This window comes from Oenanthe melanoleuca, chromosome Z (assembly GCF_029582105.1).
Source record: "Oenanthe melanoleuca isolate GR-GAL-2019-014 chromosome Z, OMel1.0, whole genome shotgun sequence".
In the NCBI taxonomy this organism is placed as follows: domain Eukaryota; kingdom Metazoa; phylum Chordata; class Aves; order Passeriformes; family Muscicapidae; genus Oenanthe; species Oenanthe melanoleuca.
This window is the reverse complement of record NC_079362.1, coordinates 9,496,574-9,521,845: the sequence shown is the minus strand read 5'-3', so window position 1 is coordinate 9,521,845 and position 25,272 is coordinate 9,496,574.

Genomic DNA, 25,272 nt, shown 5'->3' with positions numbered 1-25,272 from the left:
ACTTTTTGGTCCTTCCAGCCTCTATAGGAAAGGTGTCTTACTTTTCCCTCATTACATGCCTCCTTCATGACACTGCCTAAAAACTTCCCAAAAACCAGTCAGGGAATACCCACTGCCCTTGCTCTCTGGAGAGGCACTCAGCTGAAAAGTGGTGTTACCTAAGTGTGCTTCCCCCAAAATTCCACCTGCTCAGAGGATGGTGACTCTCACAAGAGCTTGCCCAAAGACTTGAATTCCACAGCTGGAATTCCAGAAAACTGACATCTCTTCTGGAGAGGGAAGGTTGTCAGGCAGCTGTGACAAAAAGGGAGACTCAAGGCTCAGAGTGACTCTACTAAAACAAGAGGAAAATGGGAGAGCAGGGAAATTTTAGATTCAGTTTTGCACTTTTCAAACTGAGGGGGAGATTCCAGCTCCAGCCTTACTTCTCAGGCAGCATAGATGCTGGTGGCTCAAGCCACAAAATTGATAAAATTGAAAATACCAGCTAGACCAGATAACGCAGATTTTGTAGATTATGCTGCACAGTTTGGCCATAACTAGATAGCACAGTCAGAGACTGTGCCCAAACTGTCTTGTGCAGTGTTTTAACCACAACAACACAACCTTCCTCTCTGATCTAAACCATTTTCTCCTTCCTTTCAACACTCTGACAAAGCTGGAAATCTATAGCAATGCATACACTCTGCAGTGATTTTAATACAAAAAATTGTATACAGATACGACTGAGATGTTTCGAAGCGATAAGGAAAATAAGTGAGGATAAAAGCAAAAAGCAAAGGAAGTTCAATCTGAAAGTGCATGTTTGAATTGGACTGTTTGGACAGTCCTAGCCTGACTTGGAGGGAGCAGGGCAAAGCCGTTCTTCTGCTTATCTGCAGAGCTATTCTTGGCCCCTCCATCTCAGGTTTTAGTTTAAATATCTGCAGTTATTTACCTACAGCATGTACCAATTTCATTTTCCTCTTTCTGAACAATGACTAATTGCCTCATGTGAAGGCAAATATTTAAGTATGTGTGCAGGAAAGTTTTTCCCTCCCAGACAGATAGCAAGCAGCGCCGTAAAAAGCCTGGTGTTCATATGTCGGGTTTCACATGTTTTGCTTAATTTTTAAGCTCTGTGAGGTTTAAAAAGCATCAGATTTCTCGTGTTAAGGTTTTAAAGCACAGACTGACAGCCTGAGGTGGCCTTTTCAGTACAAAATACATGCAAACTTCCCTGTTGGTATAGAGTTCACACAAAGCCTCAAAGGAGAAATTGAAATAAGAATAGATCTATATAAAAAGGAAAACAGGAACTGACTAATCAGTCAAATTTCACAATTTTCTTCACCACAGAGAAAACACAAGACATTTACAACACTTGCTGCTTAACAAGCTGCTCAAAATTGCAATATAAAATTATTTTTTAAGCATTTTTTAAAAAGCTTTCCAAGTTACCTTGCCTTGTACTTTAGTCTTTTGACAAATCAGTCACACTACCTTTCCTGAGCAATACTACCCAGGTTTTTAGGAGCCTAAGACAAAAGGATGAAATGATTGTTTGATTGTACTTAGCACTTAAAAATTTAGGCATTTGCTTAGTCTTAAATGAAGAACAATCTCCCCACTATTTGTAGGCAATTCATTAAAATGTATTTTATGTCTCAGAGTTTTTCTGCATCACAAACAATAGCACAAGCTCTTTTCTGTGATCAAGTCTTTTATCCATGCAATACAGGTGCAGACAGAAAATTTGTGTATGCCAAATGACATCCTGAAAAATATATTTACATCTCTAAATAATAGAAATAAAAAATTAAATAGAAATTTTATAGAATAGAAATAAAAAGAGAAATTTCACTAAATAGAAATAAAATTACAGGAGAAAAAAAAAGTGACCTCACACTTAAATTGGCACATGTAAAAGCACGTAATGTTCAGATGGCAGCTTATTCATATAATTTCCAAATGCAAGCCTGACTACCTGATTTCTAGAGAAGCAAGGCTTGTACAGTATGTTAAGCTCAACACCACTTTCTCAGTTTTTCCCTAAAGAGGTTTCCAAAGCCTTTGCAAATTCATCAGCCTGAAATCTCCTACTTTGCCATAGAAAAATGTATATTTGGTCATCCAGGCACCATTCCACCTCTTCCACCTTTTCATTTTGCGTTGCATTGTCTGAAATAAGTGACATCAGGATGGTAATATAAGCCTGAAGAGCAGCATGTTCTGCTGTAAATGATGCAAAAAAACCCCCAAAAAACCCAAAACCAAAAAAAATGGAAAAACTCTAGTTTCAGCTGCAGATTCAATATCTGTCAGCACATGGACTTTTTATTTGAAATCAGAAATAAACTTTTTTTAAAATTTTATATTAGAAATAAACATATTTTTCACTCAACCTAAAGCATCTGGGTTTGCAAGAGAAACAAATAGTTATTGTTTTTGCCTGTAGCACAGGGCTTGGTTTTCCCATAATGTACATGAGCTTTTAGCAGTCCGGACCTTGATCACGTGGCTGAATATTTGGCCCAAAGATTGATGTGCTTTCCTTTAACCATTTTCCAGAGCTGTTCATACAGAGCCTTAAAGATAGAATACAAAGGTTTAAATGCTTGCTAGCTTGGAAAGCTTCCTCCTCACCCACTTTTACACTCCCACAGAATCTGGACAATACACATGTACAAGAGGATTTGCACTTCTTCCACTAATGTTGGAAATTATTGCTGCAATCACAGATATCTGAAATTATTTTTGCAAACAGGAGACCACAAACATAAATTGTCCTGCCCTTGTTGGCTCAGCATTGACGGGTCCCACCAAGATAAACCACCTCTGTTGAAGCAGAGCACAAGGCGCATTGGTCTGCAAAGCATCCAGTGCTCGAGGGAACAACTCACTTGCAGCTGCCTCTTCCCAACATGGTGGGATTTAAACTTTAGCAGTAATTCACAGTTCAGGGCCCTTCATACAGAAACCTGGGAAAAAGCATAGCCGAGATAATCTAGTCCCAAGGCAACCCAAACAAATTATAATATATTATATAATATATTATAATAATATATTGATATTAATATATTATATTAATATATTAATAATCATAATATATTATTAATATATTAATATATAATATATTAATATAATTAAAATATGCCCTTTACCATGAAAAATCACTGTTTGCTTCTCACTCCAGGTGGTCACAGCCCTGTCCCTGATATTCCCAGAAACAGATATCGGGGCTTTATCTGTCAGAGAGAACCTAAATGGTTTGTCAAGGTGAGTTCCTCGTTCAGTTTCCATGGGGCACCATGGTGCCGTTCCTTCATTCAAAGAGAATTCACCTTGAAAATATTTGAGTCCACCATAGAAAGTTTCTCCTAACACAGGTCAGTCTCTTTTGTCAAGTCCAGGTGTAAAATTATTCTTGCAGGAGGTTGTGGCCTTGTACTTCACTCATTTTGTTGCTGACTTCAGTAGATAACTGGCCAGAATAGCCAAAATCCAAGTATTTGGGAGAAGGAAACTACTCAGAAAAAACACAGAACTCAAGCTTGCCTGGGCTGAATATAATTTTTTATACCATGAGTGCCTACTCCAACACTGTGCTGTGTTTTGGTCACAATAAGCCACTGGTGTACATGACATCAGCCTTTTTGGGAAGTCAAGACCACAGTTAGGAACCTGGAGAGAGGTTTTCATTGCTCCTCCAGTGCTGAACCTTCTCTTTGCAAATGCAGGCCACATTTTATAAGATCCAGACCACAATCTGTGCTCAACAGTAATCCAGAAAAAGTAGCCTGGAAAGTCTGGAGGAGGATTGAGGTGGAAAACTGCTGCCATGGAACATTCAGGACCCAAAGGGTTTGCCTGAAAATAAGCTAGAGCAGCAGCAGAGGCCCTTACCAAATACAAATCCTGTCTGTCCCTTCCACCTTTGTCCACGTAAGATTGCCCTGGTGGTCCCTTCTCCATTCACATTTGGCTGTGAGGATTATCTTTACTCCTGAAAGCTTTAATGATCTTTTCTTCTGTTCGTGGCGGGCAACTCTTCCCTCTCCCCAGCCTCTCTCAGGAAGTTTATGGAATACATGTCATCTGCCAAGTCCCTGGTTGGAAAACTTCAACCAAATATAGAAAGTCTGGACAAGAACTGGACATTTTTTTCCTCCTCTTCTTCTGCTGCCTGGTTTTAAGTTTGTATGCAGCTGCTGGAGATACAGGGAGCCTTGAAAGAGTGAGCACTTTTATTTTTTGACTGGATTGCAAGCAAGGTTCACCACAAAGCCATTTTTTAGGATTTTACAAAAAGCATGTGGCAAACCTTAGAAAAGCTACTTAGTCATCCTGTTAGTGACCGCCGTCTTCTAGTTTTTTTCCCTCTTCTCTCTCCCGTATTCCTCACAGAGACTTTTCTTCCACTTCCCAGAGCAGAGGCACTCATCAGCTACACAGTATGTTTAAGAAATGTTTCCCTACTGGTTCTGAAGTATTAGTTTTCACAGAGCAATGTTTCCTGGAAGTGAGATTCAAAACACACTTTTGCAGGAAAATTGCAGTTTTACAATGAAAATAACTGAGAGCTGATAAAGCTAATCCCTAGGACAATTACTTTTATGGATGCATCAAAATTTCAGCTGTAGAACTGGACAACAAATTGAGAAAAAAAGAAGAGGGAAAAAAACCTCATCTAAATTTCATGGATAATTAAAAACAATTTAAAAACTCTGAGCTATTGCTTGGTTGATAGGAAGTGAGGGACATCCATGCTATTGATCAGTTTCAGGTCTAAATGGAGGCATAATTTCTCTGCTATAATATAATGACTGAATGTCACTCACAGTCAGACTTCAATCCAACCACTTTGCCCACTTCTCAATTTCTGCTCATTTCAACTCCTGCTAACCCTTGTTATTCCCCACCTAGCCAGCTGCAAACTGAGGGAAACACTATTTTTACATCCTGACTGTCTTTTTTCTTGTCACATCTCTTTCAGCTCCTGCTCAGTTCCCTATTCCTTGGAAACAACCCATTTAACAGCAGGACACATTAAAGAGCCTCCAAACCTTTCTGTGAGGCATCAGATGACAAAAATGCCCACCTGGATGGGCAGGATCAATATGCACCCAAGCAGGGATACCTTTAGCAGGACAGATGCTGCCCGTGGAGCACTGGGTTTCTCTAGATGAGTATGAGCCAAGTGGAGCTTGTTTAGCTCAAAAATCAGAGTTCTGTCTCAGAAATGCACTGCACAAGGCAGGATGAAGTGCCATGAAAAGTCTGCCAGAATTTGAGGGGAACTCTGTGCTTGGCTTCTGACAAGGAATGTAAGAATAATCTTGATACCCATTCACCAACCCAACAAAGATTTGTTTTCAGAGCAAGGAATTTGTTCAGTGGTTATTCCTTAGTACCACTCCAGCCCAAAGGAGAAGGTGTCTAGGGGTTTTGCCTCATCAGAACGAACATATTTTATCCATTGCCTTTTTTGAAGGTGGCTCTATATGACATCAGAGTCAAATAGAGGAAAGTTCAGTAAAATTAAGATTATTTGTGGGTATAACTCCAGTCAGCCTCCATGAACAGAGCCTCAGTGCATTTAGAAAGGGCTAAGAACACACTTTAAATTACTTTTCTTTATTATCAGGAGTTTCACTAAACAAATTAAAGGAAGAAAGTCCTCCAAGTGCTTGAGGAAACAGGAAAATATATTAAAACATTTTTTAAAAAAATAGGTATTCAAATTACTTCCCTACTTCCACCTTTTCCAGCTCTTTACCCTTCTCATTTCCTTTTAGGTGGAGGAAAGATCAAAGAAAGAGAAGCATCTGGGGGTAACAGTGATAGAAGCAATCAGGGGGAGAAACAACCAAGTTCTAATTGAAGTAAAGAATGGGGAATTGGGATGAGTAAATTAAAACTTTGTGATGTTCATGAAGAACAGAGTTTTTGAAGGCTATGCAAGTAATGCTGGGAGCTTAACTTCTGATCAAGCTATTCTAAAGAAATAAACCCATGCCTCAGAATCTGTTCTACATCATTAGGGTGCTGGAAAGAATTTCCAGCTCACTTCCCCCAGATTATACCACATGATTTTTGTAGCTCAGGAAAAGAGAGGGGCAAGTGAAAAATATGCATTATTAAAGCTGGTGTGGTAGGAGAAGCAGCCTATGCAGGAGGGCATTTCATTCTGTCCTCCCAGTTCTCTGGGAAACTTGGATGCTGGTATTTGCCTTTGGAACATTCCAGTGCGCCACAAACATCAGCCAATTTGTATTTATTATTCAGAACTTAGCACAGTATCTAATAGTGTTTTTATGTTTCACTAAAGAGAAAAATAAAGGGCTGCAAAATGTGTATATTTTGAAATTTAGTTTTCCACAGAACCATGACCCCATTTACCACTGGTATTTTGAAGGGAAGTTACTACTTTCAGCCATAGAAAACCATACCATAGACTTCTTTTTAATGAGTGAAAATAGAAAAAAACTATTTTTATTGCATTCATCTGAATATTATTTTTCCACGACTAAAAAATAAAAATTGTTTCTTTGGGACATTTTGTTTTTGTTTTCAAGAGGCTCACATCAGTTACTGAAACACAAAACTACACTGGATTCTCCCATCTCTAATTACCCATAAAAACGTATTTTTTTCTAAACATAAAGGTCTAAAATTTTCCCTGGAGAACCTATGAACACTGGATGTGATTTTAGCCTTAGATACACACAGCCTTGAGAGTCTATACTTATGACTGACATTCTGGTAATTTTGGTCAGGCTACCCAAAAACCAAAGGCGGCAAAGGTCATTGTTTTCAGAGAGTTCAGATTAGAAATTGCCAATAGTCAGCCTAGCAGAAAAATAAAGGGGACTGAGAAATGTTAAGATTAGCTATATTGCTGTTGATGTGTCTGTCAGAAAAGGCACCAAACCAGAGGTAAACAAACAAACAAACAAACAAATAAACAAAAACCCAACAGTTTTTTCCCTGTTCACAGAGACTCGGCATCAACCAGAAAATTCAAGACTCCTATTATAAACATGCTGTCAATATGTCTCTTCTTTAATCTCAGCAAACTGATGGGTGGTAGCAATTATGCAGGATGATTTATTTAAAGTACTGTAGTAGGCCTAAGCTAATCCACGAGCTCTTTTCCCTTGCCCAAGTTGTGGAACTCATCCCTGAACCATATATTATAAGACCACAACTCATTTATCTTTCCATTTCTCAAGGAAATCTGACACAGGGAGACACACAAGTGTTTTTTCCTGCAGAAAGAGCTAGCTCAGATCCAAAGCTGGGTGGAAGTTTGAGGAGGACAACAGAGCACTTCCTATTATTGATCCACATAAGGTCAGGGAGGGGGTTATTTGTATTTCTCTGTGACTAAAATCTCAGCCTTGTGTCAGGCCAGGCTTAGCAGCAGTGAAAGTAGCCCAAAATGACATAAAATGCCATTTGGTCCTGTGGGACAAGTGTCCATTTCACCTTGAGAAGTCTTAAATTAAAGGGAAAATTCCTGAGAGGGGGAGTGCAGGGTGCATTTAGTGAGGTCAGGTCTCAGCAGAACATCCTGGGATACACTGGGGTGACCAAAAACCGCTGCCTTTGCGGAGCTGCACTTTCCAAAAGCTGCTGCACGAGCCTCAGAGGCAGGAATCCAGACTCACACCCTCCTCCCTCCAGATGCTTGGAGCAGCTCTTGGCGCCTGGCTCCAGAGCTGTGCAGGGAGAGGATCCCTCTGTGCTGGGTGGGGTCCTTGGTTCCAAGCCATCTCCTCTGCATCTTCCAGCTCTCCCAACACCTGTCTGAGCAAAGGAGAGGTGCCAAGATCCCAGCCAGAGCAATGTGCTGGCCTCTGGCAAGGGCTCAGCAGTGGAAACAGGGCTCTGCAGGACCAATGTCCTGTGGTAACCCAGCCTGAGACTGCAGGATCTGTCTCAGACTTTCTTAGCATTCTGCCAGGCTCCAAGAAAGCTGCACTGGCTGGCAAAAACTCCTCTCCTCTCCTCTCCTCTCCTCTCCTCTCCTCTCCTCTCCTCTCCTCTCCTCTCCTCTCCTCTCCTCTCCTCTCCTCTCCTCTCCTCTCCTCTCCTCTCCTCTCCTCTCCTCTCCTCTCCTCTCCTCTCCTCTCCTCTCCTCTCCTCTCCTCTCCTCTCCTCTCCTCTCCTCTCCTCTCCTCTCCTCTCCTCTCCTCTCCTCTCCTCTCCTCTCCTCCCCTCCCCTCCCCTCCCCTCCCCTCCCCTCCCCTCCCCTCCCCTCCCCTCCCCTCCCCTCCCCTCCCCTCTCCTCCCCTCTCACTCCTGCTCCTGTCTACAGGTAAAGGTGATGAACAAAACCAAAGACACAAGCTGGCACTTGGGATATATGTTGGGATAGAAATCTCTGACAATTCAGTTTATGGGGAAGCCAGGGTTTTGGTGGGAGGTGTGATAAATAGAGAAAGATGTTCTGGAGAAGCTCATCCCAACATTATTCTTCCCTTATTTCTGCACCATTTGAAAGCCTTTTATATTCATGAACCCTCTGGCTGTTAGCTGATAAAAGGCCTATAGAAGAGCAAAGAACTTTTATTAAGGGTAAAAAGGAATCCATGGAGATATCCCTGCCTGATCCAGAGCCTGGGAGGGGCACTGTCACTTGTCCAGCTCCTTGTTGATAGCTCTTCCCCCTGCTCCACTATCCTTAGACTGCTGAAATAAATTAACTGCCCAAAGCCCAGAACTTTCCCAAATATCCAAGAAACCATAAAGAAATAGAAAAAAACCCAAACCAAAACAAAAAAAAACCCCAAAAACCAAAACAAAAAAACCCACAAACAAACAAACAAAAACAACAACAAGGAAAAAAAAAAAAAAAAAACACAACGAAAGAAGGGAAAAAATAATCTTTTTGGTGGAAAATCTGTCTTTTATATTTTCCTCTTTTTGAGCAACTTTTCCTGATTTTACTTACTTTCAGTAAACTTTTTTATCTTGTAGCTGGATTGGGTGAAATGTTGTCTCCCACCACATTAATTTGTGGGGTTTTGTCTTTTAATTATATGTTGGTGCTTTTTGTTTGCACCTCACAGTGAGCATTTTTCTTGTCTTTACATCTCTTTTTTATCACTGAAATCTTTATAGAGCAGCAGAGATAGGCTGAAGTTCAAAATGTCCTTTCTTATATTCTTTGATGGGTCCATCAGAGGTCCTGCCAACAAATCTTTTCTTCACCCCTTAGAATTCAACTGAATATCAAAATCAAAAATTGCATTTTTCTCCCAATGCATCAAATTCTCAATTATATCTGATTGACATCTCCTGACATTTCCTGATTTTATTTGACAGTAAGAAATGTATCACCATCAAAACCCCCCTTAAAAAATGTAGCTTCCCTTTAGAGGGGGAAAATATTAATAAACAAGACAAGACTTGAGTAGTGTTTAAAGTTAAGCACATGTCTCTGAGACCAGAACTTTCATTTTGGAATCCTTTGGATATTTATGTGAAAAGAATATAAAGAACCACAGACATGATAAAAGACATCCAGTCCTTCTGATTTACAGATGCTTAGGATCTGGCACCCTGCTAAAAAGCTCCCTGTTTTCAAACCTTTACCTTCAAGGAGCCTTTGTAGCTTAAATCTCTCCCACAAGACTATTAAAAAAAAAAAAAAAAAAAAATGTAATCCCTTACATTTATTAGTCTCCTTCAAAAAGTTTTGCAAATGAAGATTCCCTTCATAGACATTGCTCTCTATTAAAGGGAAAAGGCTGTTTTTTACAAGTAATTTGTTGATTGTTTATTTTGACTGTGTCATGAGTATGGATGCTGCTCTGTGGGGCAAAACTAATAACCTGGAGGGACATTTCTGTCTGTAATTACTGGATGCAGTACTAAGACATAATGGCACTAAACCTCAATGTATCAATGTTAAACCCTGGGTGGTTTAACCCAATAAATAATAAAAGAATGCCTGGATTTTGATTACATTTAATATTTCCAGCTGAGAGGAGGCAGTGATAGGTTCTGAATAGTTGTATTGAGCTAGCTGGAATTCCCATCTCCAGCTCCTGTGGATTATTCCTGTGAGTCCTGAAGAATAAATGATACAACATTCCCCTATCTGAGCCAGTCTAATGGTACTGACAACAGTGGATTAATGTCTGCAAAAATGCTGATTTGTCCAGTTAAAAACATTCTGGGAAGTGAACAAGAATCCCTTCCAAGAAAGAAATTAGACTGTCTGATTCCATATAAAAAACTCTAATTTTCTTATTTGCGATATTACTTAAGCCTTGTTTCTGAAAGGAGTCAGATTCAGTAATGCAGCAACTCAATTTTTTAGCATATTTTTTTCACCTCATAGGATCACAGAGTAGTTTGGGTTGGAAAGGATCCTAAAGACCATCTTGCTCCAAGTCCTTAACATGGGCAGGGACACTTTCCACTATCCCAGGGTGCTCAGAACTCCAATCTGGCCTTGGAAAATTCCAGAGATGGGGCAGCCACAGCTTCTCTGGGCAACCTGTGCCTCCTCACCCTCACAGTAAAGAATTTTGTTTAGTGCCGCCCAGATACTTCATCTCTGTTAGTTTTAGAGTTTTAGGGTGTTTCTATCTCTTCATTCTGGGTAATTCTCCAGATATGAAAATTCTTGCAATTTTCTTTCTTTTTTTTTCTTTTCATCTTAAATGTAACAATTACAGGATGACAAAAAATACTAAAGGAATTTAAAAGTTCTGATGTCAACCTGAAAGTCTCTTAGCCTCGTTTGGGTGGAACACAGCACTTCTGACTCATTGAGGAAACATTCAGAACATTCACAACAGGCCTGCAAAATGTCAGAGAAAGCCACTCTGCTGATAACAGAAGGAGTTGACTTCCAAGGGAAGGATGAGGACAGAACCAAATGTTTTGAGCCAGTGTGCAAACAAACACTGATCAATTTCTAATTCATTTTCTGAAGCTCAGAACAGTTTTGAGAGACTTCCTCTTTTGTACTTGTTCAATTTCATGCACCTTTTCCCATTTTTCTTTTTTTATTTTTTTTTGTTGGTTTGTTTGTTTGTTTGGTTGGTTGGTTTTTTGTTTTGTTTTGTTGTGGGACTCATATAAGATTGCTTTGGCCCTTGCTCCATATCCATGGTAGGGCCTGTGGAAAACACATCTGCTTCTTCAGAAAGACCCTTCCATAGTGTTCTCTTCATTACTCTGTTTTCCAGGAAGGCAGTCTTGATTCCTAGTGACCATTTGTGTCTCATGGAGCCACAAAATCCTCACTTTGTTGCAAAAATGTCTGGCAGGGTTTTGCTGCTATTGATCGATTTTCAGATCCAGGAATCAGATGAAAAATATGCACAGAACAAGACATTTAGTTGGTGTGAAAAGAATAGTTGCTGAGATTCCAACCCCTCTGCTGCTCTTCCAAAGGCAAAAAATACCCTGTGCTGGAGTGTATTATGTGCAACAGTTTTCTTTCTTGATTCATAAAAAGGGCCATGTGTGGGTATAAAGTACTTTTTTTTTTTCCTAATGTGAAGGCACTCTGAGATAAAAATGACTGCAGGATATGTACAAACAATGTTGTCCCTACGCTGGAATAATTCCAGGCTGTGTAGGAGAAGGTAGGTGTTTTATTTTTCTGTTGGAGGAGCAATATTGATAGCCTGTGAGTTGGGCATAATTTTTTTATAGTATTCATGTTACAGTGTTTTTATAGTGTTCATGCCTGTTTTAAGACATTTTCCTCTCCTTATGTTGTGATGCTCAAGTTCTCCCAGGGTGGGGTTAGTTCTTGGTGTGAAACCAGCTGGCTGTGAGCAAATCTGATTTCTTCTGTCTCAGTACCTGCAGCTGCACCTGCCATCACTGCCTGTTCCACAGTAAGCTCGTGGCTAGAGTGTGCTTTTATCCTGTCACAGCAGCTGGTTTTATTTGGAATTACTGTGCAGAAGTGTTGTTAATTCCATGTGAGTGGATGATCAGTTGAGGCCATGGCAACTCCTGCTGGTTCAGGAAGAGATTGAGATAAGAAATGATTACTATAATAAGGATGCTGAAACAAAAACAAGTTTATTTACTTCCTTTTATTATTTTTTTAATTAGTTTTTTAAATTTCCTCTCAAAATAAATGTTTCTCCCTATTGCCACCGGACTTCAGAAGTCGGTGCCTTTATAAATCTAATAGAGATAACTTTTACCAATACAGTGACAGAATAAATTACCCTATTACTTTCCCAAGTACAACTTGACCCCACAGGTGTGAGGAGCAATGAAAAAACACCTCTTCAACCTAAGAGCAAGATTTAAAAGCTAAAGTCAATTGTGATCATGCAAAAAAGCCAAAGGCATTGGAGAATATGTATGGATTGCCCAAGAAATATGTAGGCCAGGAGGATGAACTTCCATAGTTACCACCTCCCTGTTCTCATCTTCCTGCCCCACTAGCCAAATTAGCAGCCTACCAACTGCAGCAGCAGATTTATGTACAGAAGTCTGCTGTAATTTCCTACTATAACCTGGCAGAAAAAATAAAAAAAACCACTCTAGGCTAAAGCTCCGGCCATGGTGTCCTCAGCTCACCCATTCCTATTCCTCCAATATAGAGTTTCTAGTAGCATAATCAGCTTCCATGCAGGAGAAGATTAAGCATGTAAAGGCTCGTCTTGACTGCTCAAAGGGATGATTAAAAAAAAAAAAAAAGGAAAAAAAAAAAAAAAGTGGAGATAGAGATTTAAATATGACTAAAACTTGGCCTTGGTGAAAAGCACTTTAAAGATCATGTCATTGCAACCCTCCTCCTGCTATGGGTAGGGACACCTTCCTCTAGGCCAGGTTGTTCAGAGCCCCATCCAGCCTGGCCTGGGACATTTCCAGGGATGGGGAATTCACTGGGAATGTGACAACAACCCGTGCCTCATGCGTCTCACAGTAAACAATTTTTCCCTGGTATTTAATCTAAACCCACTTTCTTTCAGCTTCTTTGGAGTTCCACTATGTCCTAAGAATTCCGCTATCCTAAGCAAAGAGTTTGTGCCAAAGTCTTCTGGATTCAGTAGCATTTGAGGAAAGTCATTAATGTTAATCAGAAACAATATGGACCTGCCCTTAGTAGAGTATGATATTAGAGTCACAGTCAAACAAGAATGAGAATTTAGCTCAGAAAGCCTCTTGTTTTCCTTTGATGAATAGATCTACCAAAATAAACACTTGCTGTGCTGGTAAATGTCACTACCTGGTTTAAATTATTAGTGGTAATCCAACCAATATTACCATGCCTGACAGATGCAGTTTAGCAGCCCTGAAATGTCACTGCTGATTTCACAACACCCTTGTCCCACCCTGAACCTGGGCAGACAGAAAAAAAGAGAGAGTCCTGAGCCAAGGAAAATATGAAATGAAAAAGTTATTAGGCAGCATGACCAAAAAAATTTATCTTAATGACATATGAAGTCTTGCCTATTTCATAAGTATTTATAAGGTAAGGAAGAAGTCACCCATAAAACCCCTACAATGCCAGGAAAATGCTGAACTACATTTGAAATCAGAGTATTATCTTGAACTGATAAGGTAAAATTTTCCCTGGAATATTTTGAGCCTGATCTTCCTCTCATGTAGTTCACTGGTGTGAAAATTACATGAGATATAATGCAAAAAAAAGGGAATAATTTATTTCTTGATAGGCCATCCAGTCCATTTCTAAATCTGTCTTAATCACAAGAAAAAAATCAAGTGAATTTAATGCTATGGTGCCTTCTCACCTTGTAGAAAGGCTAAGCAAAGATGTTTATTGCTGTCTTGGTCTGACAGCTTATAAATCTTTATGCTGGGAATTAAAAAAAAACAAAAACCAAAGAACCGTGTTCAAACAAAGAAAATTATTACATTTATTACATATCTGATGTTTAACACTTGAGCAGATCATCAGCCTGTGCCATTAATTGTGGAATTTACCATACAGTCAGAATTCTGAACACAAAAATTGGCAAAGCCACAAAGAAATGGCAAAAATTATAAAAGAAGAGAAAAGAAAAAAGAGAGAACCAAGGGAAGAAAAAAAAAAAAAGAAGCTTCCTGAAAATATGCAGCCTCAAGGTCTGGTTTGTAAGGCGTAGTTCAGTTCTGTGTGTTCTCACCAAGGTTTGCTCTGTGTAGACAAGAAATTATTTTCAACAGGTTGCAGTGGCATCAACTGCTGTACAGATCCCAAACACAGAAATAAAAACCAGCTCTGCCATCAGTACCAGCTCCTGATGGGATCCCTGGCATGAGATGCCCAAGTATCACTGCATGACTGGAAAATTATCTGGGCACCAAAACATTCCAAACAGGCAAAAAATGTCATACTTTAACAGAGACCCGAAGTTCCAAGAAATTAAACCATTTAGGCCAGAGCAGAAAACCTGTAAGTGTACCAGGAATCAATCAAAGATGGGTGTGAAAGACATCAAGTAAGCAAAATCTATAAATAAAAAAACCCCAGAACCTTGGGGGCCATAAGGAATCAGACAGGTTTGGGGCACTGAAAGACCTCAAAAACCTCTAGCATGCTTATTTTTATTTTAAAAGAGGAAATTGAGTGGTCAGAGCTTCCGTATTGGAGCTCTGTTAAGGGCAGAGAACAAGGAGGTGGCAGTGCTGGGTATTTTCTTTGGGTGATTTGTCCTGACAGTCCCCTTTTGAAAGGAATTGCTGGGATTCCCAGTTCTTTGGCAGGCAAGGAGGAGAGGAGGGAAAGGCCAATCTTTTCAAATATTTTCTGTTACTTTTTCCTTTCACCACTAAATCTTCCACATTTTGAATTAATTCAATTTGTTTGGCATCCTGGTCAAAATCCACTGTGTTTCAAGGAAAATTCATATCAAACCCATGCCAGAATTGCACATTTCAGTGTTTTTGGTACAAATTAGACTAGACTGAGTTGGCCCAACAGATTACCAATAAAAAGAAACTTAAAACATTATACACTTACAGATTTGCAGTCCACAGGGAATTAAAACCAGATGATTTTCATGTGTGTTTTCCGAGTTATTTCAGTAGAAATGGTTTAAAGAAGAATTTAATTTATGCTATGAATTGAAAACACATCTTCAAATGCACATTAGTGTGTCAGTATAGGGAAATTCTTTAACTCCTGCTTCCTTTATGAGGATCTTCAGAAGTTGCTCCTAAAGAAAATTGATCTGGGGAGATTTCTTCCTTAATACAGCTTTGAATAAGGTTGAAGTGATATCTCCTTTCAACACACACTTCTGTAGGCACAAATGCTCAGTACTGGACTCTCAGGAGCACAGTGCAATCAGCCTCACTCTTGCCTGAGGAGTCAGTCCACTTCCCACACAAATAATAAATTAAATGGTAATTAAAATTAATTTCCGGGTGATCAGACACCCTGGAAAACACTAGAGAGAGATATTTCCCTCAGCTGGTAAGCTTTGTCTCAAGACAGACATCCAAGCCTTGCTCAGTAACAGAAGGGTTGGCAAGCAAGAGGCCACATGCCTTAAAAAAAAAAGGTTATGCTGTTACCATCCAGCCAACCCCACTCATACAAATTTTTTTACTCTTTTCTGTTCTCTCAACTCCTTTATTTTAACTGCAAATTTCTCTCTCAGACTTACACTCTTTAAATCACCCCTATCTTCTGGCATGTTGTGTTGCCTGGAAAACTTCTGCTTTTCTGACAGTTTAAACTAGATCAAGTATTTAGTCAGTGGAGGACACAAAGATGAGGTTGTTGATGCTTCTTATTTCCCCATTTCTTTCCTCCTATGGATTTTTCCAGCATGTCAGTTGTCTCTCTACAGTTACATTTTTCCTTTTGGTACCTCAGATGCTCAGTCCCACACCCCTTTTATTGAGCTGTTCCTTTTGTTATAAATGGATTTTGGATTGTTCGATTTTGTTCAATTAATCAAACAACAAAGTTAAATTTAGCAGCAATTTGTTAATAACAGCAATCATATATAAATTAATACAATCAAAGTATATTAGTTACATAGGCAGTGAATAATTTGATATAATTGAGATTTGGTTAGAATAAAGAATAAGCAAAACCAACTAGGGAATACCTCAGGCGGGGGTACAGGCAGGGCCGTTCCTCTCACACCGTACCAAATCAGTCAAGATAAAAATCTCACTTATATGCTGTTTACTAATACATATTAATACAGAATATTCTGGAAAGCTCCTCCTTGTTTCTATTTTTACAGTCTACATCACTCTTGTGTTGCTCATTCCTCACCAGTGGTTGGGGGTCTCTCCTTCTTTCAGGGCTCTTGTTTCCCATGAGGGCTCTGGGTCTTCCTCAGTGTTCTCTGTGTGACCTCACAGGTAGCGCAGGCGCACTGAGCCTAGTGTTATATAATAAATATATATTCCCACAAGAGGCCTCAGTCCAGTGACCAGCTCTTTGGAATCATCCCAATTTGGCCCATTTCAAGGTCGAAAACCTATTTCTAGACACTTGTTCTTAGACCTATACCCTTCCCATCCTGCCTCCCACCTAACATCTGGAGGGTAAATTTTTTCTGCTTTGTTTAACCATTTCCTTTATCTATTTTTGCTTTATAGCAGTTAAATACAATTTTTGATTAATTATAATGCCACAATTTTGCCAATATTGTTACAATTTAATTAGCATGAATCACATATAAAACTTTGCTTCCACTGCTAAATTCCAGTCATCATTCCCTGGGCTTTCCCCATCTTCTTCTCGTACAACAAAAAGCCTGCAGAGCCTTCAAGACAGAATTTCTGACCCAGGAGAAAATCCTGGTTTAACTCCCCATAGGGAATGCCACTTCTCTGTTGAATTCCACTCTAAAGATCAAAGCATCACGACAGAGCTGGCCCATCACTTCAGGGTCCTGCTGCTCCTCTTCCCCTGAGTTCTCACTGGTGAAACACCCCAGGAGAAAAAATAGAATAGATCAGCACATTCTGCACAGTCCATGGTGGATGTCACCCACTCTGCATGAGCAGGGATGGTGCATCTCACAGAAAAAAAGAACCTCAGCTACATTCAGGAAAGAAGCAGCTGTCACAAGTTTAGGCACTATTTCCCTGAGTCCCTATGCCCTACTCAAATTTTGTCACAGAGATGGAGCAAAGTGTGTCAATGCAAGGATCCCACACTGCCTGTGGTGACCTCACCCACAGCAAGTACAAGAACACCACATTTTATACAGATAAGTCCAGTACAGAGAGTAGAGGTCTTACTGTCCCCAAGTTGGCTGTGAAAGGAGGCATAACAAATGATTAGGAATAAAGCTTACAGAATTAAAGATAATATCTCCTCTGGCCTGGAGGTTGCTGGTACAAAGTCATCCTGTCAAAGCAGTTTGTTCCACTTCAATCCAGAAGAGTGAGCTTACACAAAAAGCAAGAAGGCTGTGTCTTCTGGGATTACTCTATTTCTGACAATGCTCTTGGAAACTCAAAGCCAAATTTATGGTATGGTTATGCCACAGTCTTACTGAAAATAATCATTTTTTTCATACAGGCTTGAGGCCTAGATATAAGTTTTGCCTCCATCCATGAAATATATGACAAAATAACAAATTCAACAAGTCCCCCAGAGCCCTAACCAGCCATGTAGACATTTGAAAATAGCATCAGACATTTCCTTGGCATAGGCAAAATTGTGAAACTGTTGGTGTAAATGACACCAGGAACACAGCAAAAAATAAAAAATAAAATAATAATAAAAAAAAAAGGTTTTGGAGCAAGATACGGTGGTTGAGACAGTCATTGCCCTCAACCCGTAATCTGGCCTTGCAAACAATTCTACATCTATCAGTGCCTTCAAATCAGAGTGGGTTGTCTGCCAAAAATATATGCACAGTTTTGCAAATATGCATATATGCACAAATTTGCTCAGCCTTTCTCAACTACAAGTTGCAGTGCTGAACTGCAGGAAATTTTGCAGCTTGTCTTTATGCAGTTGTGATGGCTCCTCCTGGACTTAAAGCTCTGTGAATGTTTGAAACACTCAGAAAGGTAATGGAATAGTTAAAAAAAAATAGTCCTGCATACTCCTTTGCTGGAGGAAATCTTAATCATCACAAATGCATCAGTATATTGGGAGATTCACAATTATAAAGGCTTCAACAGGCCACAGCAGTGAAAGAAATTTGGCCCATATGGAAAATAAAATGTCAAAAAAACTGCCACAATTTCTGAAATGACATTTTTAGACTAGTCAGTTCTATGTATATTAAATATGCTGCTCTTAGCAACAAGAAAGCAAACATCCTCCAGAGACTGCATGTACAGCTTGGGTGGGATTTTTTTAAAACTACTTAAGGTACCCTGCAAACCAATTTCCACTGATTTCCAGGTGAGTTAAATTTCCCCACTCATGTTCCACCCTTCCTTCTCAGACTGCAATTTGCCATCCCAAAGAGCAGAGTCTTCAGCACAACACTGAAACTAATTCTGAAGGAGGATTTCAGTACAAGAAAGTTTAGGCAGCTTTTGTATATTGACATCACCAACAAAAAGAACACAGTGACAGGTTTCTTGAGCTCAAACTGTCATTGTTTCATATGAAATGTTGGCTTATTTTTCAGTAAAGTGACTTTCAACCTGACTTTTAAGTCTGCCAGGTAACCACAGAGATGCAAATATTCAGTTCATTATGCTTCTGCATATCAAACGGCAAGATGAAATTGTACTCCTGTAATAAATCTGTGCAAAATAGGTGTTTTTTACACAGATTGCGTAAGAGGCATTTCAAAAACACTTCGAACACCATTACCTCTGAAATTTTGTGACATGGACACATTATACTTTCTGTATATATGGCAGAAAATTGCTCCACCACATAAAGTTGCATGACAAATTTTAATGGGCAAACAAACAGACAAAGGAAGCCAGGAGGACAAATATGCATTGAAAACCAACTTCTCAGTGCAAATGTCAATGCTTGGAAGCCACAGGAGCAGATAAAATAATGTGCAAGCTAAAGCTACATCTGACATTGAAATTCTGGAAGAAAATGCCTCTGAAAACAATGAGACAACATTTTAAAACTGAACATAAATTGCAGGAAAATTTTTCAACCTTGTCCTTACCTTATTTAGGAGAAAGTCCATAAAATTAGCATACAGAGCCTGCCTGTAACCACCAGGCTGCACTGAGAAGCAGAAAGGTTTTGGCATTTTTCACACAAAGGATGTTCTGTGGTATTATTTAATGTTAGACCTGAAACTAAGTAAGCAGTGGAACCTCTCTGGCTTTCACAGGAGTTTTTACTTTCACATAAAATGAAATAATCCTGTATTTTAGAGCTTTTCCGGGTGACCATCTTCCCAGAAGAAGAAAATATTCGACAAAAGCAAGAATGGTATAACGAAAACTTCAGGTGATCTCACCTGCCACACTTTCTTAAAGTGAAAAGGAAAAGGAGTATTAAATCAACAACAATGAAACCCAAACAAACAAACAAACAAACAAACCCCTTGCTTTTCTTACATGTTAAATTAATGAAACAAAAACTCTTAATCTTTGACATTACACATTTTGCATTTCTAGCATATTTATATATTTTTTCAAACTCCCCACTTTTCAGCTAGTTTAATTAATTTTTCTTTTCATTGTGATTCTACTAAGGAAGACAGAAAGAATAGAGATGTATGGGAAAAAACCAAAAGTTACCTATTTCATTCTTCCTGCCTGAAGCCGCAGAAAATTTCAGTGCAGTGATCTACTGATAAAAAAAACCCCACCACATACCACTTTTGAAAGAAAAATACAAGTTTTCTGTGCAATGTGCCTGCTTTAGTCTTCCTTCTGAATGCTATTTGAAGACTGCAAAATACTGGCTCTTCCCACTCCCCAGGATCTGTTTCTGCCTGTCACAGCAGTGTGAGCTGGGGGTCAGAATTTGATAAGAGTTTTGTCAAAGGAGAGTAAGGATACTTGGTCAAGCCTATCACAAAGCTGCTCAGGCTTACCAAGGGTTTCAGACATCAGAGGAAGACTTGCTGGCAGAATTGTTGCTGTAACAATTGATTGATTCTATCAAGGCAAGGAAGGAAACAGGTTGTTCTCTCCAGGTAACATCATGCTTGGCAGCCTCAGGAGCACTGACCAGGATCTCCTGAGCACACACCTGTATCAGCCCAGCTGCTGCTGGCCGTCCAAAAAACCTCCTTCTCATAGCCTCCCCGAGGTACAGGTTTTGCTGTAGGCTTTGTTTTTGTTTTTGTTTTTTTTTGTTTTGTTTTGTTTTGGTTTGGTTTGGGTTGGGTTTTTTTGTTTGGTTTTTTTATATATTTGTTTGTTTTTCTCAGAAAAGCATGATGAAGCCTTAGGAGTAGAAGGGTGTCCAAAACTGATCAAGGCAGGATGTGCTGTGCCTGATCCAAAAATCTCAAATCAAGGTCAGTCTGAACAGTTATCTTCGAAATACAGGAGTCAGGATGGAGCTGCTGCTAGCAGACTTTTCTGTGAGGCATTTGACATTTGTTTTTCAAAGTTTCTGCTTTGGCAAGCAATGTCCCAAGAATTAATGAAAACAAAGAATTAGATTTTTTTTGTTCTTAATTGCAAGCTTACTATAGCCATTTATAAGGGTCTTGAGCCAAGACCATATTCCAGCTTTACTAAGGTGTAGGAAATGGCTTACTTTTTAAGGGGAGACCTGGATCTCTCCTGGATTTCTGTTCTTGCTTTGTGTGTGTGTGCTGAGGCTTGAGTTTACATGAACTGCTCAAAGAGCAGGGAATAACTTTTAGTTTTTGTATTTATATTTAAAAAACCCAATAAATTACTTGAAGATATCACAAGACAATCTTAGGAGTCATCTGTGTCAGCCTTTCATAAAGCCCCCTCTGCAGACAGAGATATAAAGGATTTATGAATGTGGGATGAGGGGCAGAAAGAAAAATCACATATATGAAACATTCCTGTGCCTCTCGCTGTAGACCCGAACTGATCTCGTGGTCCAGTTCCTTTTCTACAAATAGCTCTGCACTTGTGCAGACCAGACTTCTGTGAGACATAGAAAAATAGATTCAAAAGGCCACTGGGGTGCAAGGTCAGATTCTTTTAAATGGTTCTGCATCCCCAAAAAAAAAGTTCCCAAGACAAAAAATTATTTATATTGTAAAACTTTGGCACAGGAGCATGAAACATAGCAAGGAAAAGAAACCAATCAACCAACAAAACTCATAAGATTTTGTGGTCACTATAATAAGTCAAATAGTAATAATAATAATAATAATAATAATAATAATAATAATAATAATAATAATAATAATAATAAGTACCCACTGTATAGGAACTGCAAGGATAACATCCACTTTTCATTAAAGTAATTAAACATGCACAAAAATACACTGATTTGAATATCTATCATTTCTGACAAAGTTTTTGAGGAAGATAAATTATTTTGTCTACATTAATGTGGGAACACAAATGGGGAGGAGATTACTTACCATCTGATTTTCTCTCTAGGTCATGTTAGGAAAATAAAAGTGATCATACTGCACACAGAACTAGAAACATTGCAATCATATTGTAAAAAATGAAGAATATATATATATATATATTTATGTATGGCATTTGGTTATTCACAATCTGCTCAAAAACATTTTATCAGATAATATGTACTGTCACTACTGAACACAGTTCTTACTGTGTTCTGTGTTCTTCTACTGCAAAAACCCAAAAATAAGAGAATTATTTGAATTGGATGTTAAAATTCACTCTAAACCAAAAATTTTAAGAATTATATCTCATGGTGCTATGAAACACAATAAAAAGGACAGAAATTTGTTCAGCATTAGATAACAAATCATGGTTTAGAAAATGCTTGTGGAAACAAAGTATCTAGAAACCAACTTGTCACATATCTCACCAAAACCACATTGAGTTATAAAGGAGACTTGTTGCTCCAGAAGTGCCACTTTAATCTTTGTAAATCAGATTTATTAAAACATCTCTGTTTTCTGCCCATCAAAATAGAAATAAACACTGAAGAAAACTCCAGGTGAGAGAGTTTGAAGTCATCTGAGATTCTGGAAATGCACCACAAAGTCATCAGCAAAACCCTCATTGACATCAGCTGAGGTGGAACTTCTCCCTGATCTGAGTTTGTGGCTAGGGCTCAGAGTGAAAAGTTGATAAATTGATGTTTCACCCACTGTAACACACATTTCCAGTCTTCCTCCAGTTTTTCTAAACTGCTGTGCTCATGTGGAGCATTACAAGACACCAACAGTTTAAAAACATTATTAATATATTGTGTTAATTACTAATGAGTTACTATCCTTTGGCATGGCCTTCAACTGTGTTAATATTCCTGGGAAAAACTCAGGGAAAGATATCTACCTCCTGTAATTTATCATCATATGATGTTCAGAGGGGAAGGCTGCAAGTCTCCTGTGGTCACAGGACCAGATAAGAGATTTTGGGGAAATGGAGATGGATGCAGCTTCCCTTTCAGAGAACATTGATGGTAAAATTATCAAAAATTATGTGTCTCCCCAGCAAAGACTGGAATTGATGGAAACCTCAATTAACATCGTAGGTCAGGTATGAGGAAAAGTAGACTTTTCACTGAGTTAAAGATGTGTCATACAACCTAGCAGCTCCCTGGCTCAATAAGATGTGATGTTCTCAAGGCAAAGGATCTTTAAATTGGTGAGAAAGGCAGGAATGGAGAGATCATTGCCTCTGAATTCATACAATACTCTGCTGCCACAGTTCTTTCCTCCATGAAAGGAAACACTAGCCCAGAAAACAAAAAAGTGGAGAGATCCTGACCTCTTATTCTTTCTATCTGCTTCCAAATGTCCTGTTTTCAGTCTCAGTTGTACCAACACCAAGCTGGAGTGTTATCAGCCCAGGCTGGTACTGTTCTCAGCCTAACCAACCAGCCATGAATGTCTGACTATTTGTTCCTTACTGATATCCCATTCTATTAGTATAATACAGGCCAACTTCTCTAATATTTACCTTGTTATCACCTATGTACATCTCTTGACTTCTTTGTTTGCCTTCCTCCCAGCAAATTTGTACAGTGCTCCCGTCGCTCCCAGCCCTTCCCCTGCTGGATCACGCTGTGCTCCAGGAGGGAGCCTGCACCAGGATCTCAACCTGTCCCCACAAATCTTACCCTGGGCCCCTTCCCCACAGCCCTGAGATAACACTCCCCTTTTCATTTTTAAGCCCCAAACGTGTTTGAACCACAGAGGTCTCGCTCTGTGATATTAAAAAAAAAAAAGGTTTTAAAAAAATTGGTTTAAAAAACAATTTGGGTTGTGTGGTACAAAGCCCTCTGGGCCAGCAGTGTAACCCCAAGGGAATGGGGAGAGATAAATCTGCTGTGTCCCAGCCGAGCTATCTACCAGGAACATTCCCTATCATGCACCTCTCCACACCCAGCCTCCCTCTCAAAAGTAGCTAGCTGGCCTTTTCAGAGCTCATGAGTGTGTTTACATTACATTTATATTAGTTACCAAGGGCCTGGGACCCAGTAAAGTAATAAGATAACCAGGTTATCTGGTGAAGAGTTGTTAAACAAAATGCATGGCTGCAAGGTGGACATAGCTGGTTTGTGATTCATCATGGCAATTTTTTCTTTTTTCAAGTATTTTGGAATCCTAGTCCTCAGGAATCACAAAATTTTCCTGCAAGCTGCAGCACATCAACACCCTGATTCTGACATTTTAGGGTGAGTTTCAGGTGGAGGTACAAGGGGAGGAGTGTGGATTTACAACAGCTGCAGACAAAACCCAAAGCAACTAATTCTCAGATATATACCATTTAAAACACTGTGTAAAATTAAGGAATGAAAATTGATGCTAGTTCAGCACATTTATGTCGTGAAGTGTGCTGCATCAGCTGCATTCATTCAAAATATTGAATCATCTAATTGCAAATTGACAAAGGAAGTATTAAAAGAAACTCTAAATTCATACAGTCTTTGACATTATTAACATACATCCTAGAGATGGATGATCCAATTGAGGAAAAATTAAAAGTCTTTTCAGTTTAAAGATTAGCTGATGTTAGGGCTCTGAAACATATTTCAAAATTAGCATTTATTTTCAGCTGGGAGGTTCTGTCTATACATTCTTGGAATGTGGCCATTTACTGGCAAAGGGGTTGGGAAAAGAAAAGCAGCTCTTGTGACAGAAACCGTTTTGCTGCATCAGGGAAATCAGACAACAAAGATGAGTGCATGATTTTTGCTGATAGTTAGAACTGACTCGTCACGTGCTCCGTGTTCATCAATTGTTAACAGAGCCCCAGGCACTTCTGAGAGGAAAATGCTTGCTTTCCATAAAGAAGGATGAATGTTTCTGTCAACTGTTATTTTCTTCTTTGATGGTCTGCTTCAACTGCTCCCACTGAGGAAGCAGGTTATTTTGATAAAGCACAGTCCTGGCATGATCTCCATGTGTTACTGGTCAGGAAAAAACTCATGAGCATGCACCTCAGTGCTTGTTTTAAATAATTCCTCCCCAAATCAAAGCCTCCAGGAACGAGGGAGCAGGGAGGTGATGAGCACTTCTGTTAACCCAAATGGCTGGGCACGGGTTCAGCAAAGCCCCAAAGCACACGTGCAGCTCCAAGCCTGTTCAGCAGCAGATTTTTTTATTCCCTGAAAGGCTCAAGCAGGGTAGACTTGCAGAAAAAGGGTAGGCTTGATTCTGCACTAATGGTCAGGAATATAAATAGGTGGGTTGATGAATTATAGGCAGAATAGGGTGTAAGTGGAGCCGGGTGGGGTGAAGGATTTCTGCAATTTTCCCATTTTTATCTCCCAATTTTTTCTCAATTTTATCAGAAACACCACAAAGAATCCTGAAGTTGGGCCACTTGTTGTTATTTCAAGAGAGTGTTCAGACTCCAAATGAAGACAAATGCACCCAGTGAAGGAGCTACATCCACAGGAGAGTCAGCTCTGACCCATGCACTGTCCCATGGGAAATATCCGCAACTCCCCCTATTTTATCCTCCCACAGCAATTTAACCCATTTCTCTTCAAATTCAGCCAACACAGAGGAAGTTCCTTTGCACTAAGACAAAACCAATATTCGGTGGCCTGTGAATAGCAGCTCTTATGTTTCACATTTTCTATGTAATGCAGCTTTGTGGGAACCAGGTGCTTTCTAAAGAAAACAAACAAACAAACAAACAAACAAACAAAAATAAACTGGTCTTTCCTTCGGTTTTCAGTTCATGGGCAATACACCCAGAAAAGGAATTAACAACATAATTAGCAACAAAACAAAACAAAGCAAAAAAAAAAAAAAAAAAACACACAACAGAAAAACATCCTTACTCCCA